Genomic DNA, 21733 nt, shown 5'->3' on the forward strand with positions numbered 1-21733 from the left:
CAATAAAAAATGAAATGCAAGTGCTATCAATGTTATAACTTGCTAGACACTATAATGTTGAGCTTGTTCAATTAGCCATCTCTTGTCTTTGTGCCACTTAACAAGTTCAAGTTGAAGTGATGCCTCGGTGATCAAAAATATCTGAAAATGATGTAATCAAAACAGTGTTTAATTATCTGATGCCAGATGTATCCATCTGTAAGCTCAGAAATGTTTTTGTAGCTCAACTTCAAGAACAATTCAGCAATGACTTGCCTCCTCCTTGCAGCTGTTCTCTAATATGACTATTCTGTGTCTTATGGATCAAAATCAATACAAATGCAGCTTTTTTAAATGCCTGGATGATGTGTCCTGTCAAATGAAAATTTTTCACCTACATGATTAATATTTTGAAGCTTAGTGATTAAAAAGTGTAGACAATTTGGGATGAGTATTGAAAATAATAGCTAGAACTGCCTATCCTATTTCTGCATTATGAGTTTCCTGTCTAATTATTTTGTGACGTTTGTCATGCTGTTTTGACCTGCATCGTTGCCCAGATTGCTTTACATCAAAACATTTGGCCTTGAAATGTGGAGCACTGCATGTTTGGCAGCTCTGGCAGCTCTGCCACCTGTGGAGTAGGTCAGCATGGAGCTTGTGTTAGTTGGGTCGCCACTTGATCCCCTGGTCCTGCTGGTGCTGCCTTACTTCCTAATCCAAGCCCATTTTGAGAAATATCATTTTTAGAAGTATGGATATCCCACAGATGGTGGTACTGTAGGGAAAATTCTATACTAATGAAAAATATGCTTTTAAAATACTTTTCCATTGTATTTAATGTTGGAACGTCCAGTGCTGAGTATAAATATAAAATAGATATATTATTCTTCCCCTAATCCTTCCATATATTACAAGATTCTCTTGCTTTTTCCACTTGTTCTTGGGTTGTGTTTATAAAACTATCCTAGCAATATACCACAATAAAACTCTCTCCAGCTGACAATAATCTTTTTCTCAATATTTTCTGAGATTTTCTCTGATATGCTGAACTTTGTCAAGAACATAACAGGATTGCACTGGTAATATTTCATTCTTCATTTACTGAAAGAAATAGAAAAGAAAGGGGGCCAAACAATTGCTTTATCTAGTGTACTCAAAATATTTATTTTTAGATTAGAGACTGCCTAACTTTCTGCTTTGTATTATTGGAAGTATTGAAGTATTTTCCTGCCTTTTCCCTTTCAGAACATTTTTATTGTTGCTGGTTGTGGTTTTATTTTGTTTATTTTCTGAATACTGATCTGAGATTCATCTTGTTGTGATTATTCCATTTTTAATGTTATATGTCAAAGGAAGTGTCTTGGCTTGCTTGTTATAATTCTTTGAGCATTTCCTGTGTAGATCAGGTGTTATCAGAAACCAAATCATTTTCATATAGACTTTGAGAAGTTTTGTGCACTTAATGATAATTCTTTCTTCGTTTTTCCTTCTCAGCCTTCACCAAACATAAATAAGGCCCTTAAATGAAGTTTATAATATGGTGATGACTGAAGATAAAAAAGGCAACTGTCTGGGTTCATCTTGCGTGACCTCAAAGCAATGTTAAGTGCATACTTAAAGTTTCGTTTTCTCAAAAGTTGTATTACTTATTCCTCAAAATGATTGAAAATTATCTATGAGATTTTTTTTCATTTGATTTAATAGGGCAATATCACGACAATTTAATTGCTATTTCTAGTATTGTACCTTTCTATTTTCCCTCTGGAGAAATACTGGACCAATAGTAAACCACTGCTATTTATTTATTTATTTCCTGAAATGCACTTACTATGATGGATTATAACCTGCTCCCTTTTGAAAATACTGTTTTAACTTTAAGTAGTTAGATTTTTCATTTGTTTTTCAAATATTATTTGAACAGTATTTCCTAACCTAAAATTTCTAAATATTATTCTTTTTTATTATTTGATTGAAGTCTCTCTTCCAGAAAACAAAAGTAAATGTGCAAAAAAAAGGTATTGTACTGTAATTATATGTAGAAAATGAGGTCAAGATAGGACTGCACCTTTTGTAACAATCCTTACTGCATTAAGCACAATTGTTGACAGTATTCGTGGCACATAGAGAAGACAGTGGCTGCATAAGCAATACCGTTTATCTATCTGTCTGGATATATGATTGTGAGCTGAAGATTGTTTATTGTCAAAGGCTGAGTGGCTAATAAATGCTGGCAATGGGTTGGATTCACTGGAATGCTGCACAGCTGCAGCATTAGTCAGACTTTCCCTTTTCTGAATTCTGTAATCCCTTCAATATTGCATTAAATATGTTTTCAATATTTATCTGGATGAAAATGTGCTGAATATTGCAACTGTTTAATTTTGATGTTTGTCACGTAGGAAATCTGTGTACGGCAGAAAATAACAATGTTTTTGCTGCTAAAACCTAATGCAGTTTTTCCTTCTCTCTTTGCTCATTCAAATGCTTGTGATTTGTCTATTTATGACATTGGTAAGCCTTTGTTATCGTTCAGAGGTGGAAGCATGTCAGGATTTCTGAAGCCAAATTTCAGGCCTTAGTGCTTGGCTGAACTTACTGAGCTGACCCGTCACCCTATGTAAGAATCAGAGCTCCTATAGATTTTAGCGTCAGTGGAATTTAATGGATGGATTTTGGATTTGTTATACCTCACAGTCCAAATCCTTGACAAGCCAGGAGTTGGAATGGTTTATTAATATGTCACTATTTTTTTTTATTAGTTTTCCTAAACAATCAGATAGTCTATTGTTAGCTGATCTATTGTGTCTCTCCCAAGATTTTAAAACAAATTTTATCTATGAACCAGATTATTTGGATAACAGTGATTGCAATTAATGATGTGGGAGCAGAAAATATGCTCGCCTTATGTTGTGGGTTCAAAATTAAGACAGGGAATCCAAACACATGCAATTCAAGTTAACCACATGGTCTAATGCAGTCCTGGCGAAGCTAATGCTCACTGGGTCCATGTGCTTCCACCATCAAGTGCTTTTCCAGCTGCTGTTGAAAATAAGGAAAGCACACCGAACAGAAGGGACTGTAGGCACCATGATAAGCTTGGGATGATCGCTTTAGACATTAGCCTGACCTGAAAACAAGTGGGCTGTAGACACTAGGAAAAGAGAAGGTCATTAAAAAATCATATTAAAAATTTAAGCATTTTTTTCTACTTTTTGCCTAGCTCTATTAGTAATAGCTTGATCAGACTTAAAGCAAAAAGCTTACTGAATCTGTTAGCTGTAGGTCACTAGTTCAAGCAGATTAACAGTAGCAGAAATATACATTAACTGAAGGATGAATTAGTGGTGTCTAACTACTTCTGGTGTTCACATTGCAGTTAAAACTAGTTTCAGTCACTTATTTGCAATTATAGTGCCATCAGTGAGTGAGTGGGTTGTAGAGACTACACCCTGCATTCATACTGAAGTATTCCCTTAAGAAAAAGGTGGGAGACTGTTGGGGAAGCTTAAATGTGTGTTATTCCTGTTCCACAGTGAAGTAGAAAGCTTTAGAAACCAGAACTGTTGACATCATCTGGAGCATAACAAAAAAAGTTTGACTGAATTGTTGCAAGCTTGTTTTGAAAACTAGGTGTCTACATAATAATCTGGAACACAAAGTTGCATTATTTTTCACATTATCTCTTCATTAAAATTTTTTTCATCTGATGTCTTGACAGTGATGTACTGACAAAGCATTTCAAGTGTTCCACATAAATAGGAAAATTGAATACTCTTCTATTTGTTCAAGAATACACTCTAAACAAAGAAAGAAACAAAAATCCCCAACCTGAAAGGGTATAAACCTTGTTCTTCTCCAGCTGTATCTGAATTGTTGCTTTGCATTTTTTCCAGGCACTCAAAGCAGTTTCTCATTTTATATAAGTCACTGATAGCGAGTATTACTCATGCATCCAGATTGTGATGTAATGTTTCATGACAGAACTTTTTACCTAGAATGATTTATCTTGTTTGGGAGTTTGGAGCTGATGCTCTTCCTCTAATTCCTCTAAGTGCTAATATCCCCTTCTCTTCAGAATATTTCTGATGGGCTATTAATCTGTAGGGTGCAGCCTACTGCACTGGATTTACTCACTGCTCTTTTATTTTGTTGGTGCATTTGCTGGGTCATAACTTAAAAATTGTTGTTGCTTAGATGCTAAGGCTACTTTTTGCACCAGCAATTGCTTACTTTTGAATTGAGATGATTGTACAACAACGAAGACATCTAATTAGCAGATGTGTTTATTGTCTCTAGTAGCAAGGCCTTTAGTGATATCCATCTTACAGTGCTACCTTGTCTAGATCACTGCAGGTACAGGAGTAAGGGTGCCAATGAGATCTCTGTTGTCTTCTTGGAGAAGAAGTAAAAAAGAGTCAGGACCATACGTTTTAAAAGTATTTGAAACACTAAAGTAGTCATCCATCTATCCCATTACAGACACTGCATATCCTTTCAAAGGAGTACTGCTATAGCAGATCTTGGTAGTAAAATTAACAGATATTTTATATTTCTACTCCACTGAAAGTCACAGAACAGAATGCCTTCAATATAACATTGCTATCTATAAGAACCCATTGCATATCAGATTTTTGTTGTTTGTTTGTTTATTTTTTGTCAATATTTGTGTTGAGACATACAAAGAGAAGTCTTGGTATTGGAGAATAAGAGGGAACTTCCAGGTAAGAAAAACTACGTTTTCTCGCAGCTGATCTGCACAATTGCATGGGAATTATCTGATCAAGATTAGCTAGGAGCTATGTCAGTCAGGAAAGTTGTGGGATGGACTGTATTTATAAAAGTAAGATATTTAGAAACATTGAGTTATATGTCACTGATGCTGTCAACACAGCTACATCTTATCAAGGAACTTTTACATCACTATTCTCTCTTGTAACGTCACAGACCCCAGACCACATGGACTATTTTGCTGCCATGTCACATTTATTTAATTGGTTTTCCACTGTCACACAACAGCTGCTTTTGATATTGCCCAATCACCATTTTTCTCACTCAGCAAACATGTTTCATATTATACTTTCCCCACATCAACAGGCATCCATTTTTTCTATTAGATGAAACTTTCAGCCCTTAGACTCAACTGCTGTAGATTTCTTTCTCTACATTTTTCTCTGCACAATGTTTTTCCAATCAAATATTGCTTCTGACCTTTATTCAGTAGCTACCACTTGCAAACTACTTTTAGATAAGTATTGTATCTTTCCTTCAGGCATCTCTTCTCATCCCCATACACAAATTTGTATGATAATATTAGTCGTTACCATTTGTTTACAGTCAAGTGAACTCTGTTGGGATTTACAGCCCTTGTTTCCACAGCTTGTTTTGTTTTGGCATGATTTGCTGGTTTTATATCTATGCTCTGCTATTGTATGGTTCTGTCAGCAAGAACCAATTGTGTGTGACCATGGCAATAGGTGACAGTGGGGTGGCGGGGGCTTGGGGGGGGCAGGGGAAGGGGTGTGGGCTCTCTCACCATCTTCCATCAGCCAGCTTTCCAGCTGCCACTTCTGCCACTTGGAAAAATGCAGCCCTGTGTCTGCACTGCCCCAGCAGATCCATAGGCCAGGCAAGGGGCGGGCTGCTCTCAGTAACACATGGGTGCCATTTGGAAACTCTTGAACAGAATGTTATGGCAGATCATATCACATATCATATCTTTGACGTTAGGTGAGGAGATCACCAAGAAACAGTTTAACAAATTATTTGTTATGGAAAAATATTGCACGAGAGTAACAGAGAAGAATTGCACGGCACATAAATGCTATTATTCAAAGATAGTTATCTGTTTTTTTTTCTTTAAATTCAGTTTGGGGTCACTTTTGCAGATACACAAAGCAGCTGGTCTACATCTGGTTCATATCTAAAAAGACCTTTGCTCATGAATAAGTTCACAACTAAAAATAACATTGAAGGTTTAATCTACTTAAACTCATAAAATCTCAGCTTCAGTATGAGTGCTCTAGAATGAGGGATGAAGCAATTTTGTCAAGTTTTAATTCTGAATCATCTGTATTTGCATTATTAAAATTGGAGTTTTAAGGAAGGTATTTATACAACCAGACACTGTTTTGAGGTTCTGTCATGTTTATTTCTCTGTCTGGAAGGTGTTTGCTAAATCCCAACCATCATCACATAGTCTAGCTGTTGGGCGTTCAATAGTAACTGCTCTTATTGTCAATCTAGATCATCAGTAAATAAATTTGTTACAATAAGAAAAAAAAAACAAGGCGTCTAATAGCAAAAAATAAGTTTCTATGAAAATAAAAATGTTAGGATTAGATACGTCCTAAGATTTTTTTTGGGGGGATGTGTTAGTTTTCTGATTTAACATAAGCAACAAGTTTTCATTTTAGTCCCTGTGATCATTAATATTGTCCTCTAGTTATTCCAGTTTTTCTGATCACAGTCAGAAATTACGTGACTTTCTTTTGCAGTCCACCTGGTTTATTAAACCACAAATTACAGTTCTGCTCCTTTGCCGCTACTGTGTAGTCTCAAAACCATCTCTTCCACGCTGAGTATGAGAATGAAATCATGGCTACTTGCTGCTGGGCTTAAGACGAATTCTTTAATAGGAAAACTGCATTTTACTTAAGAGAATAACATCCTGTGGCAGGGCTATGGCAACAATAACACCTCTCCTGCCAGAAAACACTTACCCTGGGTGGCTTAGATGGCCCCAAATATTTAAGAGCATTTTTCTCATACTGTAAATTCCCCATGGTACATTATTTTCTACTAAGAGCTAATAACTACCCTGTCTGTAAAGCAACTGGTCTTAAGTTTATTAGCTTGCAAGACAGAAAAATAACAGACACATATCACTGACATTTAACAAAGATATCTTTCATGGTTTTCTGTATTTTTTCATGTGCACCACACATCTCTCTCTAGTTAGAAAAGCACATTTTGAACCACATTCTGAGTAACTTCTTATGAAGCAAAGCATGTTTCCCAAAAAGTCTTTAATGTTTCACCAAATACTGAGTCCTTTTTCAGAAAGTTCTAAAGGTTTTTGCAGAAGAAATAACATGTCAACCAACTTCCCCAGTAAAAGCTGTTTCACCCTTGCCATAGCAGCCATACTATTTACCTTGGCATCAGGGGAGAACATCATCCTATTTCTCCACTGTAGTAGAAATGATTGCAGGAATTATATTCATGTGAAAGTGACTTCTTCCTTGCAAATTCCTATTCATGCCTTTTAATAAGTATGGTACTAATCTATTCCTTTTGAGTGGAAGAATGTGTCACAAAAAGACTGTGCACATGATCACTCTAAAGCAAAGATGTAGTGACAGTGTATTTTGATGTCTAAATAGAAGATCTTTTCACTAACTGGAACATCTCATGGGTAGGTTATGTGCATGGAGGTCAACCATGAATATTTCTGTTCTTTTCAGAGAATAATTTTAGCCAGAATATATTGGGTCTGCAGAAAGTTGAAAGCCACCCTCAAGCTCCTGAATTTTGGATAGGTAATCTGTACAAATTAACTGGTACTCAGTGACACAGAGCATGCTGTTGTTGGCTTGTTCTTGTAGCAACCACATTCTAATAAAATAATAGTAAGTCACATGTATACTTGTTAAGTTCATGGTAAATAGCAGGTAGCATTAAAAAAAAATGGGCTAAAAAAAGGATGACATATTTTATAACTTTGTTTCTATTTTAAACAGATCTTTACAATTTTTGGAATGTGAATTTTGATGTGTTAGTAAGAATTTGAAAAATTCTTCCTCCAAGTGACTCAACTTCTGAATTGAACTGTACAAAACTTCAAAAGCTAAATTAAGATATTCTGAAAATTCTCCTCTAGGGCCTGGGGTACTTTTGAAGCTGTGGCAAGTATTTCATTAGCTCAAATGGGAATGGGAGTGAGACTGTGATTATTCTTTTTTGAAACCTCTGAAAAAGTCCAAACACCAGTTGTCCTGACTATAATGAGAAAAATCCAAAGGAGAGCGATAATTCAGTGTATTCCTATGCTGTCAATATCATGTAAAGCAGAGGGATTAATTTTCATTTTCTGTCACCCAAACATATACAAGGTCTACTGAAAAAGCCTGCTTGGGTGGCACATTAGAGGGAAAGGAACTGAGATGAAAAAAGAATTAGAAATGATCCAAGCTTCACACTAAAGAAAAGGGATTATGTCTAGGGCTAAGGGAGAGGAATGCTAGTGTTTTATAGCTGAACAGTTTCATATGACTTACAAGGGACGTGTATATTTCTTTCTTTATTGGCTCACCTACTTAAAGGTGAACAAAGGTGCAAAATTTGGTTTTTACTGTGTCAATGACATTTAAGCTGTAGGGTGATGGAAAAGATGTTTCTACAGGAAGAAAAAACATTTGACAGAATGCTCTCCTCCTTCTTCACTCTCTCCTGCTAGAAAACTTAGACACATCAAAATCTTATTTTTTTTCTGGATGTCACTGTTTCTAATTCAGTCATGAATTATTTGGCTACAAGAATCATGGAAAAAAGAATAGTACATTAAGAAATGTTTGCAAAATGTGGATAGTACAACCCTACGTTTTATTTGGACAATTTCCCAGGCATTGCAAAAATGGGAATATAATGCTTTTACATTTAAATTTGAAATACAATGGTCTTTTTAGAGGTATTTCAAAGTACCACATCTAGAACCTAGCATTCATAGTGGTTAGAAAAACTTACTTGCACCTCTGAATCTGTCATGTGGAGTAAAAATGGCTAACAGCAGGAAAGACTTCCTAAGATGTGGTGAATGTCTTTCATGTAACAGGTTTAAGTTGCACCAGAGAAGGTTCAGATTGGATATTAGGAAAAAATTCTTCTCAGAAAGAGTGGTGATGCACTGGAACAGGCTGCTTAAGGAGGGTGTGGGGTCACTGTCCCTGGAAGGATTCAAGAGCAGAGTGGATGAGGCACTGAGAGTCATGTCTCAAGACCATCTCAGTGGTCTTTTCCAATCCTAATGATTCTGTGATCCTACAAATATTCATGTGAGAAATGCGAACAATTTTTCACGTCGAATTCACACACTTTAAGTGTTCCAGGCAGTCTTACGAGGGGCCATCTTATAGGATGTACACCTTGCAACAGTTATTTCGGTCAGTGAAGGTTTTCTTTTTCCTGCACTGCAGACTAATTTCCATTCATCTGTATCTACAGCTGACAGTAATAGAGAAGGCTATTATGCCTTTGCCTACTTTTTTTTTTTCTTTCCCCAGTTTTCAAGGTCGTTTGTGTGTGTGTGTGTGTGTGCGCGCGCGCGCGCTTTCAGCAATTATTTTGAAGGTCTGTTGATTTAAAATAAAATGTAACTGTTTCCAGAGTACTTGAGGATTATGGTCCTTAGTCACTTCTGCTTTATGTAGTCACTGAAAGAACACAAAACAGTTTGTATTCTCTCCCAGTCAAACAGCTCTAAGGTCAACAAAACTGGAAACTCTAGTGGAAGGAACTACTTTAAATTTGAGAAGCTATCTTCAAAAGCTGGTTTGTTTAGTATTCGGGGATGATCTGTCTTTCCATCTCTTTGTGTTTGGAGGAAATGTTTGTGTGGTTGACTGGAGACAGTTTACAGAGCGTGGAGGTAAACTTGGGGGTTGCAGTCAGCCCCTTATCTGTCTACACATACTGTTCACCCATGATTAATATGTACTGTATTAATCATGGGTAAACATTCCTCTATGTGTGGTTGACCAAATAGTTCTCATTTGACTAGTACACATACCAGGCCAATAAAAAAATAATTTTATACCACCACAGAATACAACGTAATACTTAGGGAATGCAGTTCATAATTTGAAACTGTTGTACAAATGCAGATATATTTGTTGAAGGGTTTTCACATTCCATCTGAAAGAGAGGGAAAAGATATATTTTTAGATGTTTCCCTATTGTTGTTTAGCTGTTGTTGTTGTTTAATTGTAGCACTCTTTGCATTCAGTTGAATTTTTTTTAATAAAGTTTTCAAAGAATGTATTCAGAATTCAAAAAATGCAGTTTTTGTCTGTGTTTTTCATTTGCTTCATTTATTTTGTTTCAGCATCATTTTCAAAAGTGTATTGATTTCTGTTGGAATGTAGATTCCAAATTAGACACAGTAGAAAATATAAACAGGATTATAAACTCAAATTTTAAAATTCTGAAAGTTTTAAATATTTATTCACATGTCACATGTCATGTATGGGCAGAATATATATATATGTATACACATTTATTTATTTATTTGCAATACTGATATGTAATAAAATCTACCCCTTGAAGTTCAACAGTCTTCTTCTTTTCCTAAAAAAGCTGAAAGGTATTTAAGTCATGCAGTGTAGGTTAAGTACACAATATATGCAATAGAAAAGAGCTCTGTGTCTGAGGGTTTCATCCTTCTTTTACTCAGTCTCGTTAAACAATAAGAATTTTTCATAAAAAAAACCTCTGTCTACTTATGAATAATCTATTTTAAGTTATTAGCAGTACAAGGAACATGGCTTGCACTACAGTACTATAACACTGACTTTATAGAAATAAATACAATTTTTATTTTGCACTGGAGGCACTTGAAACACATTCATACTTTCATAGATATGTTATAAAGACACATTCAGGGTTCCCACAATTACATCATTACAGGAAAATAACTGACTTTTTTTTTCCTAAAACATCAGAAAGCTTCGATATCTGGAGACTCCTGCCTTGCCTGGTAAAGTTACATAGAAATATCTATACCTCAGCTGTAATATAAAGATTAATGGAAATATATGGTATAGAAACAATGAATTCTTTTTTTTTTTTTTTTTTTTTTTTTGCTTTTTTTGCTTTTTTTTCCCCACTACATAACTTAACTATAATGGCATTATCAATACACCTGGAATTTCAATTTGTACATTATATAGACTTGATACAACATGGGATCTTTATTTCCCCTCGCTATATTAGTCTATAAATGGAGTGACACCATTAATGGAGGAGTCTATAAATAAGTGCTGATTGTCTGACCAGACTGAGTCTAATGAGATAAGTTCTTGCTTTGCCTTAATTGATAACTTCAGTTCTTACCTGACAGTATAAAATAATTAGTAGTGTCAGTGAGAATTAATTATTGGCAATTCTGAAATTCGCACATTAAGAAATATACTAGTAGATTTTATATGTGTGATAGGAATTTATAGTTTAATAAGTTATGTAGAGCAAATTGTTTTTAAGTTTTTATTTTATTTTTTTTTTCACACATTTTAGGAAAAGTAAAAAAATAAATATAGGAAAATGCTGCTGACAGTGGAATTTATAACTTCCAAATGAACTTTTCTGCCTTTAATTATATTGGAGTGGTTTTGAATTTAACAATATCAACACTGGAATATTAAGATTTATCACTAAACATTTATTATTTTTTGAAGTTTTATTTTTACAATTGAAAAAGGAAAAAAAAAATCACTTCATAACTTGTGCCTATGCTGAAGAGTCTTCTGTAAACCTTGGTCAGTAAAGTCCATTTTATTATGGATGTAAAATCTAAGTTGTTGATGGGCAAAGAAGAAAAAATTTGCTTATTTCTTTGCTTTAAAGGCTTTTTAGGTACCTGCATGATTTGTGTTTTTCCTGATGAGAAACAAAAAAAAAAAATAAATACGAAATGCAATAAAGGTTGTATTTTCTATCCAATTAACTTTTATTTAGAGGTCTTGCATAAGGTTCCTGTCTCCTGCTTTACCATATCTGTAGTCACTTAGGAGGGCTTCATCTGCCTTATAACAGATTTTAAGATTAAGATTTTCATGACTGCTATCATTAGAAATACATTAAAACCTCCAACACAAAATAATGGAGATAAGAAAAATACATTTCAGAAAATTATAGTCATTTTATGTCAGAAACATATATACTATGTACATATAGATATCTGTATAAAAAGGCATTTCAGAAGAAACATAAACTGGATCAAATCTGTACTGAAAAAATTTTCTTCCTGTCTGATAGTAAAAAGTAGTAAAAAACCTCCCTGGTGATTTTGTTTGAACAAATTTATCTACCCTAAAGACTTCGAAGTAAAAGCTCTTGAAATCCAAGAACAATGCTATAGACAGCACTAAGCTTTGAGTCCCTTCACTGTTAGTCCTCTCCTGATTTACTACTGAGCTAAACTTGTTAGCTTCTGGCTCTGTAATTGTCCTGAGGCCAAATTTTACAATTTCCATTTTAACTTCCATATTTAGAGTTTTTTCTGACCTACTATGCTTTCTAAATCCTTACAAGCATGAGATGGGGTGAATTTTGCAACATTTCATGCTTCTTACATTATCCATAAATTTTAATGCAAAAACCCAGAAATGACATATGCATGTGAAAATAATGGTAGTACTCTTCTGTCAAAGATCTAATTCATATCCACTGTTCAGATAACCTAATTTCTGTTGTATGAGTCCACTGTAGAACCAGACTCCTTTGCATTCAAACTTTCTTCTACAAAACCATTTTTTACACTTTATCTTACCTACACTGCCATATGAGTATAAATTAGCAAGATGATATTCAGTAACATGTAGTGGCATTTCTACATAAGGAAATGGGAATCTAGTGGGAAAATGTCTGTTTTATTTATACAAAAATGGGGTGCAAAAATAAAATAAAAATAAAAATAAAATAAAATAAATCTTTGAATGTAAGCTATGCATTGATTGAGAGTTTATTGAAATTATTATTTTTTTTATTAAGGGGTATTTTGATATTTCCACTTATCTGAAAATATGTTATTTGGATAGTTATGAGCAGATTTGTTTAACGAGTCTAGCTGTAGGACTGAGAAGTAGAAATGCTTAGTTATTTGTATTTAATACTTTATTGATAGAATTGAATAATACCACTTTGATAATAAATTAAGTTTGTAGAGGACGATTGCAACTTCTGCTACAGAAACCATTAAATGCAGCTAGTTTGACCATAACAGGCTTGAGGCCTAGAAGTAGATATTTTGTGCAACTGGAGCTGAAAGAACGAAGTGCATTTTTTTCTAAAAATTTAAACAGATTTAAACTTGAGAACTTAAATTAGGGTCTTCTCTGCAAAACATTTTCAGGAAAAAATGATGGTCCGGTTGACCTTTCATTGGTTTTCTAGGGGAACATATACGAGAAGAAAAGATCACCAAAGATTGTGCTCCAGTTAAAAAATAACTATCGTTATTTCAAAACACCTTCTTTTGAGAAATAGAAAATCGCTCTGAAGTGGAAGAGTATAATAAATTGGTATTTTTTAATACCAGTACTTCTTGCTAGAAGTAGCTAAGGTAACAGAGAGTCTTACAAGAACACTTGTCTTGTTGTCCACCCCAATCTTATACAAAGAGTTGGCTGAGAAGGGGAAGGGTCAATTTAAATGATACTCATTGAGAAACATGTCTATTAACCAATCACATTTACAAGGAGCTCCTTACCCCCAAAATATTCTTAAGTCACAATTTATTAAATAGGACAATGAACTTTGTAAATGAAACTAAATATCATCCCAGATAAAAAATACTCAGGGAGCTGGATTTCAATATATTTTTGCATTCCAGTTCTGTACTCTCCCTTTACCTACAAAATCTCTCATACTTATCATATAATGGAAAGCTTTTGTTTTTTGTCCTAACCTTGCATGGTTTTGGGAAAAAAAAAAAAGAAAAAAAAAACAAAAAAAAAAAAAAGAAGGAGAAAAAAACAAGAACAAAAAGAAACAAGAAAGTCATTCCTCGAGGGATTTATACTCCAAATGAAGCCAACATGGAACATGAAAATAACAAACAAATGGTAGGGTAGGAAATTAAGAACAGAAGATAAAATAAATAAAAATAAAGAACCAGAACTGCAGCTGCTGGAAATTAGTGTCATTCTATTGAAGCCAGTGCAATTACACCAACTGAGCAACCAGTTCATTACTTTTATTTGTTTTACCCTTTGTTCCTTTCCTTCACTGCGGCTTTGAATTAACTGAGCTGAATTAACAGCAGCTGAAGTACAGTTCCAGTGTGCATCCTTTTGTGCAGCAAAATCTGTTATCTGTAAGAAGAGGGAAGAAACAGCATGAGTAGCTTTTCAGGAAGAGTGAATATCTACCTAGACCATAGCGTACTCTTTAAGATTGTGGTTTTTTCTTTTTTTTAAAGATGTCACCACAACACCGGTGATGCAAGGCTGCCTGGGCCTCATGATGCCTACATGCATGCAGCTGTCTGCACTAACCAGCAGTGTAGCTGAGGAGTGGCAGTGGATTACCAGAAGGGTAGGGAAATGCACCAGAGGGAATGCAGAACAGAGGGCGATAGCTGATAGAATATTGCAATAATGGTGAGAAAAAAAGAGGAATATGACCACTGTGTTACAGGTTGTAATAAATGCAGCTTCTAAATGAGTTGGTTGGACTGGTTTTAAGATAATGATTGGATTATTTTATTTTTTTTTTCCTTTTGATAATGAATATTTAAATTGTAGAATGTCTTAGATTGGAAAGGACTTTAAATTTCATCTAGTTCCAACCCCCCATAGGGAGAGTAACCAATAAAATAAGTTAAAAGCCTATTACTTTGTCAATTATTTTATAGTTTTGTTGTTCTAAATTGTGCTATTTACCCTGCACAATTACTGGTATGAGATTAATCCTTTAATTGCAATCCATCTGCCCTCTGGTTACCACAAAAAATTATTTGCTCATGAAGGATATATGCTCCAGCCCATTTGAAGACATAAATCATGGAATTCCAATCCATTTATTTAATTTTTAAGTTGGAAAGCAAAATCTCTCTTTTTCGTTAAAGCCTTATTAATAAATTCATTATTGTTTTGAACTTAATTTCTAGTACAGAAGATATTTCTTATCCAGTCTTGATTTCTTACTGTTGTTTTGTAGTTAAATTCTCCTTGATATATAATTATTTCAATGCTTATATATGTATATATAAGCTTGTACATCATTACTTGGAAATACATTAAAAGAGCATTAATCTGAAAAGTTCTTCGACGTTAGGAGTGGTAACAGTAAGTGGATTTGCAGTCTTAATTCATCTGCCTTTTGCATTAAGGTAGTCTTTAATTACATGTTCACACATACTCTAGGCAGTTTCCTACTATTCTTACTTTTCATTATTCACTGCAAAACACTTTAATATCTTTATGGCTTGAACTAAATACAGAACAACACATTCGCTTTTGGTCTCAGGACATTCATGAAGGTGCCAGCTAGGTATATGGAAAATATTAAGGCATTTATCTCCATCTGTCATTTAGGGCTACTACTTTTATCTTGCAGAGACAGAGCTGAAAGAGAAGTTGTTTAAAGTGATATGGAGGCAGATTTAAACTGTCATGAGACTTACAGGGTATCCTAAATTCAGGAATGATATTCATTCCTGATGGTGAAACATCTTTTATGTGAAGGTGCCTACTTTTTAATGGAAAGAAAAACAACCCAATGTTACTAAAATGCCATTAAGTACACACATAAAAATCCTGCTGTGCTTTACTACTGGGAATTTAGTTATGAAGTTTTTACATAATGTTAATCACGTGTACTGCAAAACTGTCCTTTCTTTCAGTGTCTGGTGATGTAGCTGTTTCTGGAGTTGGACACAGAATAATAGAATCATAGAATGGTTTGGGTTGGAAAGGACTTTTAAGACAATCTAATTCCTGCCCCCATGGTATAGACTGAGTTTCTCAAAGCTTGAGTGCTTCCAGGGAGGGGGCACTTGAGGAACATGTAGCTCTCTTGCTGATGAAGCAAGAAATTATGGACCTCTTGAGAAAAGTCACAACGCCTTAAGCTCAGAGCTTTTTTCAATATGTGAAATTTCGTGGTAATGGGGAAAATCATTTCTATGACCTGTAGATTTTCTCCATTGCGAATATTAAAGGAATTACTGCAAACAATATAGATTTGTTGAACTTAAAATAATTTTGTATGACAGAAAGTACAAGGCAGTACAATTTAATTTTCTATAATGACAAATAGTAGGTATCGTGCATGATGATTATTGAGATAACCTACCAGCAGCTAAAGAAAAAATAAAATGCTTTAATTTACAAAATATGTAAACAAAACACTGAGATTTAAATTAAACATATGGATCCCACTCACATTCATTTCCCATACTGTTGAAAACTTTAATTATATCTGATGTATGTTAATGAGGATGAAATATATTCCAGCTGTAAAACAGGTGTAGCCCTGTTTGTTTGTTTTTTGTCTTTGAAATGTGTGGCATGAAATTGGGTTGCAGCAAAGAAAATCTGAGGTCTCAGTGAGGAATGGAGTGAGACAGGGAGAAGTTGAGAGGTCCCAAGAGAGAGATCAAGAGAGGAAAATGAAAACTGTTGTTGGAACGTGATTGGTTGATGTGTCCTTTCAGTTAGAGTTCTCTTTGAAGATAAGAATTATTTTTCATGAAGGACTGGTGACTATAGTCAATGACAGTTTGATGCTCCTGTAGAAGATTTTCTTTCCTAACAATGTGCTATGACAAAATGCTCAATGGGGAAAGTATGTCTGGAGAGCGAAGAGTCAGCTACAGTAATGACCAGTTTTCATCTGAGGTGGAGATCTGCTACTCTTTTTTTTTTTTTTTTTTTTGCAGCCAAATAGTGAACTTCTCTAATTGCTAACATGCTTCAGTAGCTGTGTGTAGCTTGCCAGGAATGAAACCATACCTGCGATTTAGAAGAGATAAAATGAGTGAATGTATGAAGTAAAACATTAGGAATTTTAGCAAAACCAGGTGGAAACTGAGAAAAGATTAAAAAAGAATCTATGTGAAATTGTGCCTAAACCTCAGACAGAACCCGAAAATGAATTTGTTCTCTTTATAAAAAAAAAAAAAAAAGAGAGAGGCATGTGAAGGACTGCATGTGGTTCCCTCTTATTATCTGTTATTTTCTGATCAAAATTACAAGTAGCTGGCAGTCTGCCTGATTCAGCCTGGAGTATTGGAGCATCAAACTTTAGTTCTTTGTGTAGAGTTATTTTAAAATCCCAGGAGGCTCTGAGTATGCAATATGCAGCAAATCTGATGAGAAGGATTTACTGAGCAGCTGCAGAAAACACAGCAGTGCAGGTCCAGTGAGACCTGTCTCTCCAGCATGGACACAGTGCAGTCCTTATATAATTATATAAGATGCCCGGAGTCTGAAAGGTCAGTCAGGCTGGGATCAAATACTGCCTGTTGTGCTTTGTCAGAAAATATTTTGTAGGATTTAAGGAACTCAAGATTTTCCTAATTCCCTGTCTTCACAAAGGTTGGATCATGTTCTGAGACTTGCAGCTTTCTTTTATAGTGCTAGAAAAACACATTTTACCCATTCAGGATGATGATCACTATTCTTGCTATCTTATGAATCTTCAGTCTTTTCTGGAATAACAATTAATTTCTAGCTTTGATGTTACCTTATTGCCCATAAAGGTTAGTTGTATATTACATTGAGAAGTGTTAAACTTTTTATGTAAAGCTTCATAATAACGGCTGGCTAATGAAGTTTTTCTCCAAAACAGCTTAAATTTTGAGTTTTTTTTTTCTTACTTTTGTTGTTTGTATGTTTGGTTCCTTTCTTTTTATGAGTTGTCATAACATAGCCCCTCAAAAATGTGAAAATGTCTAAGAAAATCCCTTTTTATTAATGAATCAATCTGAACGCACATGGATAAGGAGAAAATTGGATTTGTTTGTATGCGTTCATATTGGAATCCCTAATTTTAGTCTTAGCTTGTCTCCTCCTGGGGCCCATGCTGTCCCTGTAATTTGATCTGTGAACCATGTAACTTCCTTAGGCAGGGATTAGAAGGACAATTGGACATTGGCTTTGATTGCCTCCTTTTAACTCATGGGGAACAATTTAGTTAAACTTTTTCCTGTCATCTCTGAGATTGTCAGTATAGAAAGATCAGTTCTTTTTGGCCCCTTCTTTACTTTTGATCTCAACCTAGTAAAGCATAGCTGTCTCTATAAAGAAATAAAGAAGTTGTATAGGAAAGGGAAAAGTTGCCTTTATGTGATATAAATTTATAAATTTATTATTTATTATAAATTACATGGCTTTCTCCAACAAAAACAAGACAAATTTCTGGGAATAAAGGAAAAAGAGCACATTGTGCTCTAAATTCCCTTAAATCTCATATACAATTGCTAAAGTGAGCAACGCAGGCAATTTTCACATTTGCTAATAGACTCATTATCATGTTTACCACATTTAATAAAATACTCTGAATAAGTTGGTTCCTAAGGGAAACTGTGACATGTATCATAGTTGTTTCCATGGTACAAACATAGTACTTCCATGCTGAAGTACAGCATGCCTCCTAAGAAAGGCTTCTCATGTTGTAGCTGGTTGCATGAATCAACAAAAGGTTTGGGTACCTTCAGAGTTGTATGTTTTGTATTAATTTGGAAACAGCACACACTCTAATAATTTTTATACAAGGTAAAGCTTGGCATGCAGCCTCTGCTTTTCTGATATGAATGTATTTATCCAATTGATTAATTATTTATAGTCTGACCTTTCTATAAAGCTACTGTTACATTTCTCTTTACTGGTTTTAATGCACTAAGTGGGTGGGCCAAATGATTTTGCAGCACTTACCCCCCATGCCAGCTGGCCACCTCCATGTCTCCCTGCTTGTATTCAACTTTGTTCAGTTGCCACATGACATGAAGCAGGGCTGTGACCCCTGTGATACTCCTGCTTGTAAATGTAAGCCTGGCTATAAAATACTGTGATTCTGTCAACAGGAGGCTCCTCCGTGATGTTTTCCGAACTCCTCAGTTTTCCGAGTGTAGTGGAAATAAAAATTTTCACATTTACAAAAGGAAAATACATTTAGAATTGTACAGAAAGTTGCTGTTACTACATTCTAATGTAAAGATTCTTCTAAAATTTGTTTTGTTTACCGTCTATCAAAAGAGATCATGGCTAGTGTGAGGCCGTGTTCTTTATTAAAAAGTTCCTTTTCCAAAACCCAGATCTCTTTTGGCGTTTCAGTTAGAGGTGTACATATATGCAGAGCTTTGGGGTTTTCTCATACTTAGAGTGATATTCTACACTAAACTGCAATTGAAATTCTGCTGGCTGTGTAGGATGTGGACTGCAGCATGTCTGAGCACGTCATTCTGTGGAGCACAAGATCAGTGTTTCAGAGAGTGGTTTTCACTGGCATTATCTCATTCTCTGTCCAAATGTTTGGAGATTACCATTATGAATTACATATTGCCTTCAGCATCCGTATAATTCCCCACAGAATATGGGAAGATATGAGAACTGGAGGACATTAAGTGAAACTGGCTTTCTGAGGATCTGTGACTATACACTTGACCTGTCTGTGTAGTCCTTAAACATTAGCTATTGGGCACTATCAGGGGCCAGCTGATCTTTTCATGCTACCCTGAATGGATATATTTTACAAAGAGTGAAGTTAAATAGACTAATGAAAGTATGACATTTTGTGACCAGACATCAATAAGAACCATACAAGAGGGATGAATAACACCTTAGCAGCATTCATATGTACTTATATGATTTAGATACACTACTAGAGCCAGACAATATCCCAGTAACCCCAATGAAGAGATTTTCAGAAACAAGCTTTTGTTCTGTCAGGGAACACCAACTCAGTGCTCACACTCCAGCAATAGGGGCAGCATGGCCCTGAGCACTGCCTCATGGAAAGCCTCTACAGGTGCCTGGGCAAAGCAGTGGAGAGCAGAGCAGAACCAGGAGCACCCAAAGGGAATATATGCAGGTTTCTTCCTGCGAATAATACACGATTTATTATTAAAAAAAAAAAAATCTCAAAAAAATTGCAAAGAAATCTCACTTTTGTAGCAAGGAAGAGTGGCACTCTAGAAAGGCGTGAGAAAAGATATGCACAGCAAAAAAAAAGAGATCATGCACTATCTTAAGACTAAATTCAGAACTCCCTGAGCAGCAAGGTAATGGCATATACCAAGGAATAATTTCGGATTATTTTGGATATGTATTTGATTCCATAACTTTCCTGTCGTATATAAAAGTCAGCTTTCTGTTGTTTTCATGAACACAAAAAACTGACTGAAAGTGGTTATCTACCTCCACTGATTTCAGGGAACATAATCTGGACTCAACAAGACATTCAGAAGTAAGTTATTCCACTGCAGTTTGTACTAATTCCTGATCAATGCACTATGTGAAGAATATGGATTTTCTTATATATGTAAATACACAATATTTATACACAAAATAATGGATCTTTCTTATTAAGTATGTATATATTTTAGTTATATTACTATTTAAGTTCTTTTACTTAAATTTTGACATAAATGTTTTTTCAATTTTGTTCTAGAATCATTGAAGAAGTTTTCCTTCTGTTTTGGTTTCTAAGCAATGAGGAAGGTACAGCGCACTGCATAACAGGTATTCCTTTTTTGTGTGTGTGTAAATGATGCTGCAAATCTCAGATGGTGAAAGATTATTTCTGGAGAAACCTTGATATTAGGAATCTGCTATATGCATCTTCATTTCTAAATCTGTCTGTTGATATGGAAATGTGTTGGAGTATTATTTGACATGTGCATCTAATTCTTTGCACACTTACATACAAATTCTATGCTAGTCATGTAAGTGTGTATAATATTTTCAAATAAACAAAATTTCCAATCTGAGGTGGTTATATATATATACACACACACATATATGTATACACACACACATATATGTATACACACACACATATATATATACACACATATATAATGGAACATAAAATTAAGCTTTTCAGTGTATTCAGTATCTTACAGTCATATAGAAAATGCTGACGGTTACTTAGCCAGAAAGAATTCTCCCAGTTTTTCCTCTTTCTTGTTCTTGCTTTTTTAAAACTGTGTTTTCTGTTTCCTGTTTTGAGGGGAAACGCAAGACCTGTCTTGACTAGACAAGGTGACTCTTCATCCCAGCTTTGTACCCCTCTTTTCCCTGTGCTGCTGTTCCAAGTTCACCTTGTGTCACAGCACAGATTTATGTATATCTGACTCATGGATAACTTGGTGTAGGTCAGTTCAGTGTTAGAGTTGAGCAGTTACCACAAGACATTACAGCAGTGTTTGTGGATTAATGCTGGCTAGCTAACACTGTACTAACATATTTCTCATCTGTTAATGTTTTTAGACTGTCTACTGAGTTTAGGCCCGGATCTCAGTCAATTGTGGAGATTCTAAATGTGATAGTGGTAATAACAAGAGAAGCACCTCGTGGTTGAAAGTCTGAGTCTCATGGGGGGTATATTTCATGTCTTTAAACTTCTCTTTAACAATAGATATAGAAAAGTAGGCAAATGTAATGGAGCAAATAAAAAAGATTCATTTGTACCTTAATTTTAATAAAGTTAAAAATGAAAGTCACTAAATTGTATACAGTCCTGACATAAGAGATGCAAATCCAATTAATCTGGCATTACTAGAACTAAAAATGAATTTTTAAATAAGTAGAATTAGTTTCACCGCTTCTCTGAAATTCTGCTGTTTACTTCCAGATCTAAAGCTCTACTCAGCTTCACTGTGTTCAGAGTTTCCTTCAAAACTTTAAAATGCTCTTCACATTGGGAGGTTCATTCTGCACTCTTTTGGAAACACAGCCCCTCTCATTTCTTGAAGTCTTGCCGTATTCTTTCACTCATATTTTGACACGAATTGGTGTCTGTTATCTCACTGTGA

At 34.9% G+C, this 21733-nt stretch overlaps 1 protein-coding gene across 49 annotated transcripts in view; it reads left to right on the forward strand.

Annotated features, from left to right (window-relative positions):
* LOC104910702 (uncharacterized) overlaps positions 1 to 21733 on the forward strand; it is a 158977-nt gene that overhangs the window by 107591 nt on the left and 29653 nt on the right. For 48 of the 49 annotated variants that reach the window (XR_014883006.1, XR_014883007.1, XR_014883008.1 and 45 more), the window contains one exon: positions 1477 to 2324. The gene's annotated coding sequence lies outside the window, so the exon portion shown is untranslated. Of the gene's footprint in view, positions 1 to 1476; positions 2325 to 20367; positions 20439 to 21733 lie in introns of those variants that run through there. The other variant, XM_085222758.1, reaches the window with a different exon arrangement.

The sequence above is a fragment of the Meleagris gallopavo genome, chromosome 4 (assembly GCF_905368555.1).
Source record: "Meleagris gallopavo chromosome 4, MGAL_WU_HG_1.1, whole genome shotgun sequence".
NCBI lineage: Eukaryota > Metazoa > Chordata > Aves > Galliformes > Phasianidae > Meleagris > Meleagris gallopavo.